At 38.0% G+C, this 16,863-nt stretch overlaps 1 long non-coding RNA gene across 1 annotated transcript in view; it reads left to right on the top strand.

Annotated features, from left to right (window-relative positions):
• LOC102154849 overlaps positions 1–16,597 on the top strand; it is a 55,953-nt gene extending 39,356 nt beyond the window's left edge. The window contains exon 3 of the long non-coding RNA XR_005365197.1: positions 16,293–16,597. This is a non-coding gene — a long non-coding RNA (uncharacterized LOC102154849). The remainder of the gene's footprint in view (positions 1–16,292) is intronic.
• The last annotated feature ends 266 nt before the right edge of the window (positions 16,598–16,863 follow it).

The raw sequence follows: 16,863 nt of genomic DNA, 5'->3' as shown, positions 1-16,863 counted from the left end.
GGATAGATAAAAACATTTTAAAAAATAATAAAATTTTCATAAATTTAAAATAAATCCCATTTTAAAAGGTATGTGATGACACAGAAATGCAAGAACTCAGGAAAGAGATGGAAGACGGGGTGGGTATGAAACATAGGCTAGAGGAACACATGATGGAAATATCACAAAACAACTAACGATCACCAAAATGAGGATGGTATTGGATGGGGTCCAAACATGAGTAAAAAACATCAAGTAACATGGAGAGTAGAGATAAGAACATTCATTTAAAAAATGGGTACAGTGTTAAAAATATTAAAGAACATGCAATAGAGAAACTGGCCCAAATAACTTGTGTTAGATAGTGTTTTGACTATCTCAGACTAAAGATAAAAATAATATGTACATGCATATTGGATTCTAATTAGTAGCTTTGTTTTCCCCAGTCCTGTGTGTTAGTAATTCTGAAACTACTTCTGGGCATACTAAAATTGAGCAAATAAGTAAATATTTTGAGGATAATCGGCTTCAAGTTTCTTCTCTCCCTTTGATGAGCTGGATTGCAAGCATGAAGAGGGTAGGGACTAAAATAAACCCTCTGATATGCAATGGAGTTGAAGGTATCTGTATAATCTCATGATTACACATGCATTAATCCATCCATACATTTCCAATTCTCCTTGTTAAAGGAGCCAACAAGCAAGATGTCTCAGTACCAATCACACCTGGATTTTGAGAACTAAATACCATTCTCCAATGAAATGGCTCAGGTAAATGGTTTCCTTGGAGAAATGGCTGGATTCTAGGGTTGTGGCAAGGAAAGTGTAAGTTGAGTTATAGAGCAACCTTTTGTGGGAAGCAAGAAATTAATCAAAGAATGATGGAGACTCCCCAAAAAGCTCCAGGAGCCAATCTACAAATGATCTTCCTGCTGATCAGTTCTGGGACAATGTAAGCATCAAAATAAATAATGACAGAAGGGATTTTTTTAACTCCTTGGATAAAATGAGAATCATTGGTACTGATGTGAACCAATGAATGAATGAATGAGTGAGTGAGTGAATGAGAAGGACAAAGCTCCTCCTTACTGTGAAAACCAATGAAGAAAAGTAGAAGGAATGATGGTTGGGAATGACTGCATAGAGTTGATGACTCAAAACTTGTGGGTGAAAGTGTGAGTCTATGTGAACACCCTGTTTCCATTTAAGTGTTTCCCCACAAGATACTTACTAGTTACAAAGGGAAAATAAATAAATTGTAGCTTTAAAGCAGAGAAACTTTTCAAACACCACATCCCTCAGGGGATCAAAGTTAACTTTGAGACAAACCAAGATCAAGTATCTTTTGCTATGACTCACTGAGATCACAGCACCACTTCTGAGGCATTTCTGTCAAAAATGTAGAACTACAACTAATCATGATAAAACATCCAATTACACATATTGAGTGATATTCTCAAAATAATTGGTCAGTCATTAAAGAAAACAAAGTGTAAAGAATGCTTCAAATTAAAAGGGACAAAAAAAAAACAAATTAAAAGGTACAAAAGAGATGTGATAATTAAATATAATGTGTGACCCTTTATTAAATCGTGGATTGAGTGAGGGAGACACCATGGCAGACATTATTGAGACAATCATGAAATTTGAAAAGAGACTGGAAATTAGATAATAAGACTGTATTAATATTAACTTTCCTGAATCTGGATGTTGTTCTTGATCATATAGAAGAATAGCCTTGTTGTTAGGGAGTATACTGATATATTTAGGGGAAAAGAGTGTAATGTCTACAGCTTACTCTCAATTGGTTAAAAAAATACATATGTGTGTGTGTGTGTGTGTGTGTGTGTGTGTGTGAATGTGTATGTGTGGAGAGAGAGAAAGAACACATACAAATCGTAAACAGTTTGAGTAAAATATAAACAATGGCTAGATCTTGGTAAAGAGAAAAATTAGAGTACTTTCTACTCTTCTTGAAACTTTTCTATATGCTTGAAATTTTATCAGAATTAAAAAGATTAGACAAATAAATATAGGTGACAGGCCAAAGAGATTCAACATGTGAATTGCTGAAGGAAAGACACAAAATAGCAGAACTGAAAAATGTGTTTAAATATATAATACATTAAGCGTTTCTCCTGAATGGATAAACAACTTGAATTTCTTTTTTTAAAGATTTTTTTTGTCTATTCATTTGAGAGAGAGAGAAAGTGAGAGAGTATGAGCAGCAGGAGAGGCAGAGGGAGAGGGAGAAGTAGACTCCCTACTGAGCCGGGAACCCAATGATGGGCTCCATTCCAGGATCTGAAGATCATGACCTGAACCAAAGGCAGACAGTTAACTATCTGAGACAACCTGGTGCCCCAACAACTTGAATGTCTATTTAAGGAGTACATCAAGTCCCAAGTTATATTCAGCCCAATCAGCCCAAGTCATTTTCCTGTAAAGCCATTGGAGTTTGAGGATAAAGAAGGAAATTTTCAGGATCCCTGGCACAGCGGTTTGGCTCCTGCCTTTGGCCCAGGGTGCGATCCTGGAGACCCGGGATCGAGTCCCACATTGGGCTCCTGGTGCATGGAGCCTGCTTCTCCCTCTGCCTGTGTCTCTGTCTCTCTCTCTCTCTCTGTGTGACTATCATAAATAAATAAAAATAAAAATAAATTTTAAAAAAATTAAAAAAAGAAGGAAATTTTCATGCAGTAGGGCAAAATAAGATGCAGGGGTGGAGATGGGAAATCAACTTTATTTTTTCTTTTCCATAGCATCTTATGACAAAGACATCCAAAGAAACCATGAGTAAGCTAACCATTTGATGCTTAGTCAAAATATCCTTCAGACTTAAGGATGACAAGTAAATAGTTTTGAACTTGAGCAAAGTTCCTATGAGCTCATCTAAGGAAGCTGCAAGAAGATGCTTTATGGCTAACTGAAAGATCTGAAGAGAAACTAGAATGAAAGGATACCAGTAAGCATAGCATATTTAACAACGAAACCAAGACAAACACAAATATGGGTGCTGAATAAACTGGTAAAGAAGAAATGACACACTGATAAAATCACAGTGCAAAGGCAAAAGAAATTGAGAAAACATAATGATCTTACTTGTAATACCTGAAATCGAAGGATAAATGTTAAAACTGACATATTTAGTCATAGATGTGTAACACTGAGAAAGTTATGGAAATGCATGTGGACTTTTTTTTTTTAAGAAGAGCAAGGATAACTCTGAAATAGATGGATAATGGGCAAAAATTACTCTTGGAAGACAAAAAGGTTTCTATAAAGTCACATGAATAAAGATAGTATGGTATTATTGTATGACCAGACAGATCAAGGGATAACAAATAAACAAACAAGCAAAAAAAGCCCTCTAGAAACTGACCCTAATTCAAATGTTGCATATGATGAATGAGGAAGGACAAAACATTCAACAATCTAGGATCTGACTATGGGGCAGGCATCTGGAAAAAAATGAAGTTACATTTTACATCAGAAATAAAGTTTAGGTTATGCTACAGGAAAAAGGACCCTAAAATCTCGTGACTTGATTCAATCCAAAAAGGGTTTCTATCTCATTTATGTTATTTAATATTGTGGGCAGATTGGCACTCTGCACCAGTCATCACTGCTGTCACTCTGGAATCCCAGCCTCTATGTGACACAACTGCTAGTTACCTTGCTGGAGAGAAGAGAGAGAACAGAGCAAAGTACGTACCATCTCTTAAAGCTTTTGACCAGAAGCGACATAGATTACTACTTCAGCTCACATTTCATTGGCCAAAGTAGATCGATCACATGGTCAAATCTAGTGTCAAGAGGGTAAAAGAAGAAAGGCACCAAATATTGTTAGAGTCTTATAGTCTGTACTAGATAACCCACTCTAAGGTCAAGGAAGCATTTTTAAATGAACAAAAGACTTAAATATAAAAATATGAAACTATAAAATGTACTAGAAGGAACTGGGATAATCCTTTTATTACTCTAGAGAAGACCAATTTCTTCTAACTATAAACCACATTCCAAAAGCCATTAAAGAAATGGATACATTTTATTATACGAACACTAAAAATGTTTTCTTGGGAAAAAATTATAAATTCTGTCAAAAGATGAACTGCAACATGGTTAAAATATTTGTAACTTATGACAAAGGCAAAACATTAATCTCTCTAATATGTAGCTTCTATAATTCAATAAGGCAAAGGACCAACAATGTACTTAGGTGAAGAATTGAACATATTGTTCACAAAAAGGGAATATAGGTAGCTCCTAAATGAGTAAAAGATGCTTAGCCTTGTTCAGATGAGATAAATGCAAGCAAAATTACACTGAAATATCATTTTTCTTCATCACGCTGACAAAATTACAAAACTTTGATGACACAAATATTTTGGGAGAGGCTCATTTTTTGCCTACTGGAATGTAGACTGGGACCTCCCCTCTTCGGGCAAAACTATCACTACCTATCAAAATTACAAACTCGTGTATACATCGTACTAATAACTCAAATTCTAGGCATTTGTCCTGAAGATAAATTCCAAGCTCTTGTGAAGTAAAGGAGTACATGGCAAGTGCACATAGACAAGAGTGCTACTGAGAGAAACTACCCAGGGCTGTGCAGAGGGTCTGTTGTTGGAGATGTGCACACCACTGGTTACACAGAGAACAGAAAGTGGAATTCTGATTTGGGCTGAAACATGCCAACTAGAGGCTTGTTGATAGTTTACACTTACTTGTGCCCATACCAAACACTTACCCCAGTATAATATATTTGACAATTCTTCTCTAAAGTAATTGAGTTGACACTCTGGAAAAAAATTAGGACAGCTGGGAGAGGTACTAGTGCTCAGATTTGGAGGTCCATCTCATAAGAACTATTTTCAAAGCAAAAAATTAAGCTTTATGGTAGAAAGTCTTGTCCACAAGCAGAGAGATATTAGGCATTCTTCCTAGTACCACATTCTAAATAAAGTGTGAGCAGAATGTTCACATTCCCCAAACACTTATAAAAAACAGGAGTAAAGTCAAGTAATGAAGAGAACTTTTAAAAGCTCTTATTGGTATCCCTAGAATGATTTAAGAAGATGGCATATATAAAAGAAACAAGAACTGGATGGGAGGATAAAGATAAGGGTATCTCTTTGACTATAAAACAAAAAGTCAAGAAAATGAAAAAGATGAAAAATTTGAAACTTGAGAGGATCAATCTAGAAGGCTATCCAACTATTTATTTTTTAAAAGATTTTACTTATTTATTCATGAGAGACACAGAAAGAGAGGCAGAGACATAGGTAGAGGGAGAAGCAGGCTCCATGCAAGGAGTCCAATGTGGGACTCAATCCTGGGATTCCAGGATCACGCCCTAGGCCAAAGGCAGATGCTCAACTGCTGAGCCACCCAGGCATCCCAAGGCTATCCAACTATTAAGAGTTACAGAAAAAAGAAAATGTAGGAAGAATTTTCTTAAATACATGACAGAAAAATCATTTCCTAAGCTGAAAAAAGATATCTCTTTAAGACCATAAAATATATATAATATGCAGTCAGAACATAGCAGTGGAGCCAAGGAAGTAAAAAACAATCTCCTACATTGCTCCTTGTTAGGTAAGCGAGATCTGAAAATATCTACGTGTAAACATTATCTAGGTGATTATAAAGGTAACCAGAACAGAAGGCTTAGGCAGAGGACTGAATTGTCCTAGGTGAGCCACTTTTGTCAAAACCCAAACCCCAGAAAGTCAGGAAGTTCTCAACAAAACAAAACAAATCTAAACTAAACCTCAAACCCAACAATGAAGGTGGTAAGCTCATGGGACACAGTAGCTAACTGCAAGAGCTGTCCATGGCCAAAGCTGAAACAATTTGAGCAAGAGAATAAAGTAGCATTGGATTATAATTCAAAATATAAAATAAATCTCTGTAAGTCTATATCAATATGGGTGAGTGAATAAATGAATGAGAGAGAAGAGACAAGTCTTTTTTTTTTTTTTTTTAAGAGACAAGTCTTCCATGCAGAAGTATTGCAAATAATTTACTCCTTCAACAAGTGTCAAACTCCTCACTCTTAACTGTGGGCTGTGACATAGTGAGCTCCGTCCAAACATTACAGTGTGAAATGGGGAAAAAGAGTAGCTTTACAGTGGGAAAAGCTGACAAACACTACTTGAGTTAACAGGCAAAGTTAACATCAACAGTGATAAGTCATGTTGGTGGCATGTACTCTTGATCTGATGTGCTGAGAATGGCATTGTTCTTCTGTGATCTTCCTTCCCAAAGTCTGTAACCCACTCCAACCATTAGAAAAACACTGAATCACTTCTGGGTCTTTGAGCCTTTTGTAGTATTTGTTCTTCTCAGTTTAGTATCTGATATGTCTTCTATCTGAGGACAAAAAAAAAAAAAAAAAAAGAAAAAATACACTAGACAAACCCCACTTGAGGAATAGTCTACACACTACCTGACCAGCACTTCTTAAAGGTGTCAAGGTCCTTAAAATACAAGTGTGAGAAACTGTCATACCCAGGAGAAGCCTAAAAGGACATGTGCCAAATGTAATCTGTTCTTCTAGATGGGGTCCAAGAGCAGAAAAAGAATATTGAGTAAAAACTAAGGGTGTCAGGTTTGATCCAGTTGATAGTGAAATGAAATGGAGAGGCCAGGCAAAAGTGGGGTGGTAGGTACTAGGGCATATTACCGGTGGAATCGGTGTGAGGCGATAATGGCTTATGCCCTTATATGGGGCTTTGGGCAAGGTGTGGTTCCTGTTTCCTGAATAGGTCCTGTTTTTCCCATGATGACGTGTCCTCGGGCAGTCGCTAGTGGTGGGAAAGTCCCAAGGCGAGGGTAACAAGATGAAAGATCTGTCGCCATTTGTTGGTGCCTCCCGATCCCCCTTGATCCCCCTGGCCCAACAAAGGGAAGTTGAATAAAGCATGGTTAAGTTAATAATAATATGTTGTTGTTGGATCATTCATTGTGACAAATGTGCTGAAACAATGGATAATGTTAATAATGGAAGCTGGGTGGAGGTATATAGGAAATCTCTGTACCGTCTTTGTCATTCTTATGTAAATCTTAAACTATTAAAAAATCTTAAAAAGTTCATTTAAAAAATCCAAATCCTATATCTTACCCCAAATTTCTGCCTTCTCTGAAGTGGGTCAGGTGCCACATAGTCCAGTGAGGATTGTTCCCTGAGCTCATGTCAACTTGGGCAGACCCTGTGTCTGTTTTAGTCTCCTGCTCACGTCCTCATTTGGCAGGAACTTCAAAGGCACCAGGATTAGGGGAATTTCTGAACATTTATCACTGTTCCTAGATCCTGGATCCCTTCTTGAAATCCCTGGAGATCTCATTATCTATTTCTAACCCTGTGCTGCACCACCAGCTCCCTGTAACTCTAATCACCACATTCCTGGCCTCTGCTCTAACCTCCTTCCTGCCTCTCACCACTTGATATATTTCTGAAGAAGAATCAAAGCATCTGAACTCTGAAAGGAGACTTAGACCAGATAGATATAGATATAGATATAGATATAGATATAGATATAGAGATTGATCCAGGGAAATGGAGGGCTCACTGCTGGTCATGACAGTCTGGGCAAACTGACCCCTGACCTGGTATCAAGGTTGAGTGTGGCCCCTTCTTGATCACCTAGCTGATCCTGACAGCAATTCTGTTTTCGATTTCATGTTATATGTGTTATACATATACACCAAAGCAACCTTGTGGGTGCATGTGTGTTAGAGTGTGTGCCTGTGTCTATATTTATGAAGTTTGAGTCCAAAGTCCTTGAAATTTTCCTTTTGTACCATGCAGTGTTTTCTCTAAGACTACCAAGTGGGAACACTTGACCAGGAGTAGAAGAAAAACTCTTGGCTAAAAAGACACACTTTCAGTTTTTTGAATATTCTAAATGATTTTTTTCCAAATCTTTTGGAGTAAATAAAAGATAAAATATTTATCCAGTGTCTTTCTCCTTGGGCACTAAAGCTCTTACAACTCCTTTCCAAAAGAGAAGGTAAGCATGGGTTTGATTCATTAGTTAATGCAGCAGAGTGTGAAAAAATAGAATTAATTTTGATGTTTAAGCCTTGGTCAATATTTGCCTTTAGAAACAGAGGTCACATTTTTCCTCATCAAAATGAACCTAAGAATATTATACATTTGAACAAATTGTTGACCATGTGAAGTTACTCCCACTTGGATGATATGATTAAAATTTTTAGAAGCAATCTCCGAGGAAACAATCTAAATTTAGAGTTGTGTTTTGGAAAAGATATTGCAGCCATTCAAAATAATATATTTACTCTAGAACTTTTGCAAATTGCCCCTGGCAGTCTCAACAATAATAATAAAAATGGAAAAAAATGGAGACATCTCTGAAAGTATATTACTGGTACAGAGGTGTGGAATTCTGTGGAATTTCTTCTGTGTGGTCATATATTTGCAAATACCCATGCTGGAAATGTGTTATTTTGTCCTTTCCAAAAATCATTTTAGACTTTTTAGACAGAAAAAAAGAAGATGAAATCAATTAGAACCTCCCTGAAACAATCCCACCAAATTTCATAATATGTTTTAGAAGTGGAAAGAAAGATATTTGAGATTTGGACGTGTAGTATACAAAAACTTGGGGTGACTTTTAAAAGCACTAATATTTCTCAGTGCTTTGCAGTCCTCAAAGGCAATCAAGTCTGATATTTACACTAATTCCCATTAATGAAGGATGGTCAGAACAAAGGCTGGCAAGGACAAGGGGCACCCCCTCCCTAAGAGGAAACCACCCTTAAAAGGATTTCATACCACCCTGGTGGGAGCCCTCCACCCTTTCCTGCGCAATAGGTAGATGACAAAAACCTGATTGGGTGACAGGAGTGTAGAGGGCAATCAGATTTAAAAGAGCATCCAAAAAGTCCATTAAAATCCCTCTTGGGTTTTAATTCTGCTGGCAACCCTCTTGGGTTCCCTCCCTCTTCGAGAACTTTGTACTATTGCTGGCTCAGTAAACTTTGCTTTGCTGCCTACCACTCTTTTTTATTTTTTATTTTTTTTTTATTTTTATTTTTTTAAAGAGCTCAGTGCTCAGTAAGCCTGTAGGTCTTTTCTTTTTTCTAAATTTTTTTTTAATTTTTATTTATTTATGATAGTCACAGAGAGAGAGAGAGAGAGAGAGAGGCAGAGACACAGGCAGAGGGAGAAGCAGGCTCCATGCACTGGGAGCCCGACGTGGGATTCGATCCCGGGTCTCCAGGATCGCGCCCTGGGCCAAAGGCAGGCGCCAAACCGCTGCGCCACCCAGGGATCCCCGCCCACCACTCTTTTTGTGGGGGCTAGCTCTTCATTCTTTGAAGCAAAGTGCCCAAGAATAGTGAGCCCTGAAAGAAAGATCCTGCAACACCATCAAAGCAATAAAACAAGAGTATGATCACTTAGATTTCAAGGAAAAACACATTGTGCCTGCCAACTCTCTGTGATCCCTTCTGATGTTCAGCATTGAGAGAAAGTTCCTAGAATTGGCCATGCTAAAGTAGATCCAGATCATCTTTTTAGTGAAAATATTGTATAAAGTACTCTACAGGGTTGAGAAGGAACAAACTATCATGGCAAACAGCAGCATGAATGAGTCTCACAATGTTGAGCTAAACAAACCAGACCCAGAACACACTGTGTGAGTCCTTTTTTATAAAGCCCAGAAACAGGCAGAACTAATCTATGGAGTCAGGGCATGGTTACTCTTTGGGGATAACATTTGGAAGGCTTGGAGAGCCTTTCATGGTTCCCATAGTATTCTCTGTCTTGATCCAGGGGCTGGTTACACAGGTGTGTTATTTTTTTTTTTAATTTTATTTATTTATGATAGTCACAGAGAGAGAGGAGAGAAGAGAGAGAGAGAGAGAGAGAGAGAGAGGCAGAGACATAGGCAGAGGGAGAAGCAGGCTCCATGTACTAGGAGCCCGACGTGGGATTCGATCCCAGGTCTCCAGGATCACGCCCTGGGCCAAAGGTAGGCACCAAACCGCTGCGCCACCCAGGGATCCCATACACAGGTGTGTTATTTACATTAATTGAGCTGATTGCGCTTAAGATACGGGCACCCCTCTCCATCTGAGTATAACATGGTTCAACACAAGATTTAAGACACTGTGACAGTCTTTGCCTCAAGGGAGATCGACTCTTTGCCTAAGGGTCCTGGTAAAGTCAATCCACATTCCATCAAAAAAGCTTAAATTGTGCTTATAAACACACTAAAAGTTTTGCCTGGATTTTAAGATTATTTCTTTAGATCTCAGCTATGATTTAAGTGATTACTAGAGTCTTGTGAGGCAGGGATCTGAGGAAACCACTTGCTACAAATGCTAGCAGTTCTAGGCATCTCGTTGCTTTTTTTCTGATGTTGGCTGTCAAAAGCATTTTGGATGTATTGAAGTCAAGGGGATCTGCATAAAACTCAGGTAGAGAATTGAATCTTGATTGCCTGGAAATGTTATTATTGTATGGACATTATTCACTCCCACTTCCACCAAAATGAAATTGCTCTGTAGATACAATATTTTCTTAAGGGAATGAGTCAAATATATACAGCAAGTGAAGGCCAAAAGCATCTTACTGTTTTTTTCACTGTGTTGATTTCTTAGAACCCATCCAACTCCTGGCATTAAATTCACCTCAGTAAGAACTTTACTGTTATCTAGGGGACACTATACTTTTTCATTAATTCCATCCAACTTTCCTTAAAGCAAATAAGCAGAGCTGCACAAAGCACGCAAGTTTTGACTTGGCATGCTAGTGAATAAAACTGGTATTAGCACAAATGGTTATTTAGCACTAAAAATAGTTCAGATTGTCTATCATTTCAACTTTTAAAAGAAAACCATTTAAAATCGATCTTGAAACATGGTATTTAGTATCATTACACAGTGTGCGTGATATAGCAGGTTTGGAAATACATAGTGATGTCCTGGAAGCTCTTATCACAGTAGACCACTCCACATTCAAAAATCTGTCCATCATTTGGTAGTTACTATGGCAACAGCCTAATTCTAGAGAACAGGATCACTGTGCTGGCTCACGGGGAACTCTAGGCTTGCTTTCCTCCATTCTCAAGGCAGAAACCGCCATTTCAAGTTGCTGGGGCGGAACATCTACCAGGAAATAGGGTCCCGGTGGCCTGAACAGCAGGCCTTCCTGCAGCCTTGTGTTTATTTGCTTACAAGTCACATCATGATGCCTTGCCAGGTAGATGCCTTGCAATTACTTGTTGATGCTTTTGGTTTTTGATCAAGACTCTATATTAAGAAAAGCATTTTTACATCATTTAAACATCAGTTTTCCTCTTTCTCTGCTGCTGGAAATCTTGTTACCATTTCCTGGCTGTCGTCAGGCCTCATTGTGCCTGGAGGGAAGTTCTGATGCTACCCTTGGAAATTCCTGCTAATATTCTCCAGATGGGATGGCTGATGGTGGTTTCCAGGCCGGAAGCTTGCCAGGCCGGAAGCCTGCTCTGACTGATGAGGAAGAGGCTCTCTTTTCGCATGTCTGATGCCGGCCCACTGTCTTCCCACATTTCAACATGTGGATTTAATTCTGAGCACAGTAGAATTATAAAAGCTCAGAGTCCTGTAGGAATAAATCCAGGAGGCACAGCAAGTTTCTCTCTAGATCTATATAGCTTTTTGCCCTTAAATGCCCTTCAATGTCCATTAAAAAGCAAAGACAATAGAAATGTCTCTTTATATGATGGGTTTATGGGTTGTGACATTTTCTTTTCTCCTATTCAGTTTTCTACAACCATGACATATTAATTTAATAACACAAGGAAATTTATACCTTAATAATTTAGATTATTGCAATTTTAACTCTTCATCTTACAATAGTTTTTTTTAAGGCTTATTAATTTATTTTAGAGAGATAAACAGAAGAGTGTGCAAGTGGGGGGAGGGGCAGAAGGAGAGAATCTTGGAGCCACTTCCCCCATTGAGCATGGAACCAGACACTGGGCTCGATCACAACACCCATGAGATCACCTGAGCCAAAACCAAGAGTGGAATTCTTAACCAACTGAGTCATCCAGGAGCCCCCATCTTGCAATAGTATTAAATCTATAAAAAAGTTGCCAAACTAGAACAAAGAATTCCTGAACTCCTTCATCATTTTCTAAAACCACAGTACAATTATTAAAAGCTTATTTATTCATTGAAACTCTACAGTATGGAGGAGGTTTCCATCTATCTATCTATCTATCTATCTATCTATCTATCTATCTATCTATCTATCATCTATCTATCTATCTATCTATCTATCTATCATCTATCTATTCCTCTCATCTATATTTATGTCAATATGGATATTTTCATTCTATGGATTAGAATCCCTTTCTATAATTAATTATTTTATTGCTCAAATTCTCCCAAATTTGACCATTGGGAGCCCTTTCAAAATGTCTCACATGTCCTTTTGTCATCAATAACAGTGTCATTCTTTGAGCACTGCCTTATTCTTTGGTGCCTTAAGGAGACTTCAAGCTTGTCAATGAAGATGATGTGAAAATGGAGATTTCTACCTGAACCTTGGAAAAGGCTAGGATTAGGACGAGCAAAAATGGGAAAAGGTCATGGGCAAAGCACTACTTCTGTGTATAATGTTTAGTGATTAAGAACAACAAAAAAATCTGTGCCAAAGTAAAAAGAAAAGATGTGCAAAGTTCATCTTGAACTTTCTCTGCCTCAGGCCTGGAATTCAGTCATTACCTCTGAAAATCTCTGTTTTCCATTTATGTATGTATATGTGTATGTACATATGTATGTATTTATTTATTGGAGAATAGTATCAGAAACAAAATCAGAGTGCTAGATAAATTATAGTTTATTTAAAACAAAATCTCAGAGATAGTTTTATTAGTTCATCTTTTTTTTTTGCTGTTTTTAAAAATTCAGAACAAGATGTTATTTAAAAATGGTACTGCTGGTACAGAGTATCACATTTAAAAAAAATAATGCTATTTCCTTTCTGATTACAAAAGTGATACATATGCAGTGTGGAAAATTTTTTAAATAGAGAAAGGTACGAATAAAGAAGTAAAACAATTTAGTTCTCATTCCCAAGTGTTAATCATAATTAACGTTTTTAAAATTTATCTTTTTTCTTTTTGAATTTTTATACATTAAAAGAAATAAGAAACCATACTGTGCATAATGCTATAGTTTGCCTTTTAAAATTTAACAGTATGTTTTTGAACATTTCTAGGCTATTAAAAAGTCCTCCTAAAATATTCTTTTCATGAGTGTATAATATTACATTTTATTTACTCTATTTCTTGGAAATATATGATATTTCTCAGTTTTTAACTTTATTTGTAATCTGACAACAAATATTCTTATACATGAATCTTTGAGCTCATCTCTGTATATTGCAGGTCACATTTAACATTTTTAAAATTTATTTTCTTATTTTTCTATAAACTGGTTTATAAATAGCAATGCTTTAATAATTTTTAAATTAGGAATGGGAGCTTTCCAGAATGCTATACTATAGGTTACTACTTTTCAGAACCTAATTAGTTTTCTGTCTTTAGCCCATGCTTACCAGAAAATATACATATGTATTTTTAAAATACATATAAATATATACATATACATAAACACAGGTATATATTATACATATATGTATATATATATAAATATATATTTATATAAATACATTCTATACATACATATATATCTTATAATGGATATAAATACTTCTATACAGTATGACAGAAGTTGAATTACCATTATCATTTTATCAAACTACTAAAACAATGGTTTTAGATATCCGTTCAACTTTGGTCAGTGCTATATGTAAGTGTTCATACCGTTATGATAAGAATTTCACACACACAAAAGTGGATTTCACAATTATTGTTAAAAAAATAAATTGATAGCATGTGATCTTATTCTTTATTTTTGATAGATTTTGGAATGGTCAGAAATTTATTTGCAATCACTTAAACTTCCCTGAAATGGAAATCCCATAGCTAGGAGTTCAGTCTTCAGGAGATATACAAATGGGTTGGGCTGATGGCACCCATGCTTGAAACCAAGTTTTATATAATTTAATATTTACAGCAGTATTACAAACTCTGGGTGCTGTAGGGTTTTAAAGAAAGGGGGCAGTATATGGATCAAATATTCCTGCATGGCTTCTGGGAGGCAGTTGAACTTGGTATATAGGCGGTATATAGCTCAGCTTCACTAGGGCAATGTTTGTATCATCACAGTAAGAATGAAACAGCTGAAAAGAGTCAGGGAGGACATGTTGTGAATGGGAAATGGCAAAAGTTTCTGGAGAGATGAGCCTGGTAAAATCATCGTCTGTGCTTTCCTCCCTAAATAGCCTTCCTTATATCTGAAGAGCCTTCTCCAAAGATGGGTAAGCCCAATCCAAATGTCAAATCCTCAGCCTAAGGCAAAGTTTTTTTTGTTTTCCCAAACAATGAAAAATCAGTAAGAGTCAGATTATGAAGAGACAGGACATCTCCAATGTCATGAATTTTTGCAATGTGATTGATTACGTAGATACTGTCAATAGTGTATCACAGTCTATTGTGTGATGAGTTAATACTTATTTTGTCCAATTTTTATTTCTTAAAATCTATATTAAGGAGAGGAAAATGTCTTAGAAGGTTTTTATAATGAAACATTCAATGTTCTATGGAAATTGACACATGAAATTGACAGTAGCTTGTGAAACTCAATGATCATGCGCCTAAATATATTTACAGGCCATTGAGCTTTCAGATATTGCTGAGGCAGAAATAGATGCAGGCTGAGTGATGGAAGTCCTATGTTCCACCGTCACATGGGAGTGCTTTCATTCTCCCCCACCCTCACAGACTGTGTCTCAGTGTTATCTTGATGCAGCCATCTGGCAAAGTGGATGAAGATACTATCTTCTAGCATACTTCTGAGAAAGTTAGGTAGCTCACTTGGCAGGGAGAGGCAAGAAGAGCTAAAAATGCTGCTTCTCTCTGGGAGCTTGGGCTTTTTCTGGGCCCCACGTGGGGGTGGGTACTTCTGCAGCTGATGAAGCCCCAGAAACAGTCTGGTTGTGGGGAGGGGAATGAGTCAGACTCACAGTACTATGTGTGTGATCCAAATAGGTGAACAACCATAGTTTCTACAAATATGATCACAAGGAGAAGATTTTAAGTACAGGGTTGTCACTACATTTTTTACCTTCAGTGGAAATATTTTCCTATTTTCTGAACCATAAATAGGAGCATTGGCAGACATATGGTCTAACAAAAGTATAGAGAGTTTTGCTTTTTTGTTGTAATTGAGGCTCTCTGAGAAAATCTTAGACAAATGGTGGGGAGAGGTTTCTAATATATCCCCTTTTCTTCTCCCATGTCAGTCTGGGATCCTTTCAAACCCCAGGCCTGCAGATCCTAAGCCTCCACAGTCAGAACAGAGACAAGATCCTGGGCTTTTGTCATCCAGGCACTTACAAGTCTAGGCTAGAAACAGCCACATTAACTCATCATCTCAATAAAAGGTTTGTGTGTGGGACAAATTCCTGAAAGGAACAAGACTCATTAAAAGGCATTTCCTCCTTTGCATATTATGTCAGCTTTATTTTTTACTTTTTAAGATTTTCTTTATTTATTCATAAGAGACACACAGAGAGAGGCAGAGACATAGGCAGAGGGAGAGGCAGGCTCCCTGCAGGGAGCCAGATGCGGGACTCGATCCCAGGGCCCCAGGATCACGACCTGAGCTGAAGGCAGATGTTCAACCACTGAGCCACCCAGGTGCCCTGTCAGCTTTAATTTATATTTTTTAACTTAGATGAGTACTGAGAGTCAGATTTCACACTTGAAAGCATTAAAAACTTTCTTTCTAGAATTTCTACTGACGACGCCCTTCTCAGGGTTATAAATCCTGGAAATAAGTGGTGTTAAAGAATCTATGTTTTCACAGGGACATTCAGCACACACTAGGCTCACTAGTGTTGTAGACAAATCGTCTTAGTCGTTGGCCGGGCCCACATGACTTGGCAGGACATGGGGGTCAGAGGGGACATGCTAAACAACCTTTTAGGTGTATCTTCATGGGAACTCAATAAGTGTCAAACGCCCGAGAGGTGATAGCTTGAAGGATAGGCACACCAGATGGATGTCATGGGTCCTCCAGCAGAGGATGGGCTGTCGAGAACACTGAGGGGTCAGTTCTGATTGGCCCAGAGACAGGCAGTGCTGCTGATGAAGGCTGAGGTCCTCCGTCCCCCGGGCCGGGAGATGACAAGTATTAATGACTGCTCTACGTTTTGTCATTCAGAACAGAAATCAAAGAGAAGGCAAGACTGCACACCCTGAAACTTCTTATCATCTGTAATTAGCTCCTCATGAGGAGAGTCCTATCAGAGCCAAGATATGCTGAGCCCAACTCACACCGGACTCACACCGGCTCCTGCGTGGAGATCGTGGAGATCCAGGGAGGGCAGCCTCACAGATGATGTATTTATGAGAACTGATCGTGCTCCCGTGGAACAGAGAACACTAGCACAGAGAGCACTGGGTCCGTGCACAGTAGGTTTTGGAGAGAATAACATGTATTTTGACTCAATAAATGCTGCTTGTTTAGGTGTTTAGGTAACTGTGTTTTGGATGTAAGCTCCTGTCATGGCACTTAGCAGCCTGGACTGGAATCACAGGTTTTCTGCTGACATTGAGGTGTCAGGCCTATGACAATGAGATGCTGTCACTAAAGCTGTGGTTCACCACCTGGGACCTGGCTCATCTGGGGGCCTGGAGTGCCAGCTGCTGGCAGCTCACAACTCAGTCTTCTGGGGATTGCCTCTGTGCAGGAAGCTGCCTCACCTCCACTTGTGCCCAAGGCTGTTCAGTGG

The sequence above is a fragment of the Canis lupus genome, chromosome 10 (assembly GCF_011100685.1).
Source record: "Canis lupus familiaris isolate Mischka breed German Shepherd chromosome 10, alternate assembly UU_Cfam_GSD_1.0, whole genome shotgun sequence".
NCBI lineage: Eukaryota > Metazoa > Chordata > Mammalia > Carnivora > Canidae > Canis > Canis lupus.
This window is presented reverse-complemented; position numbering and strand designations above follow the sequence as displayed.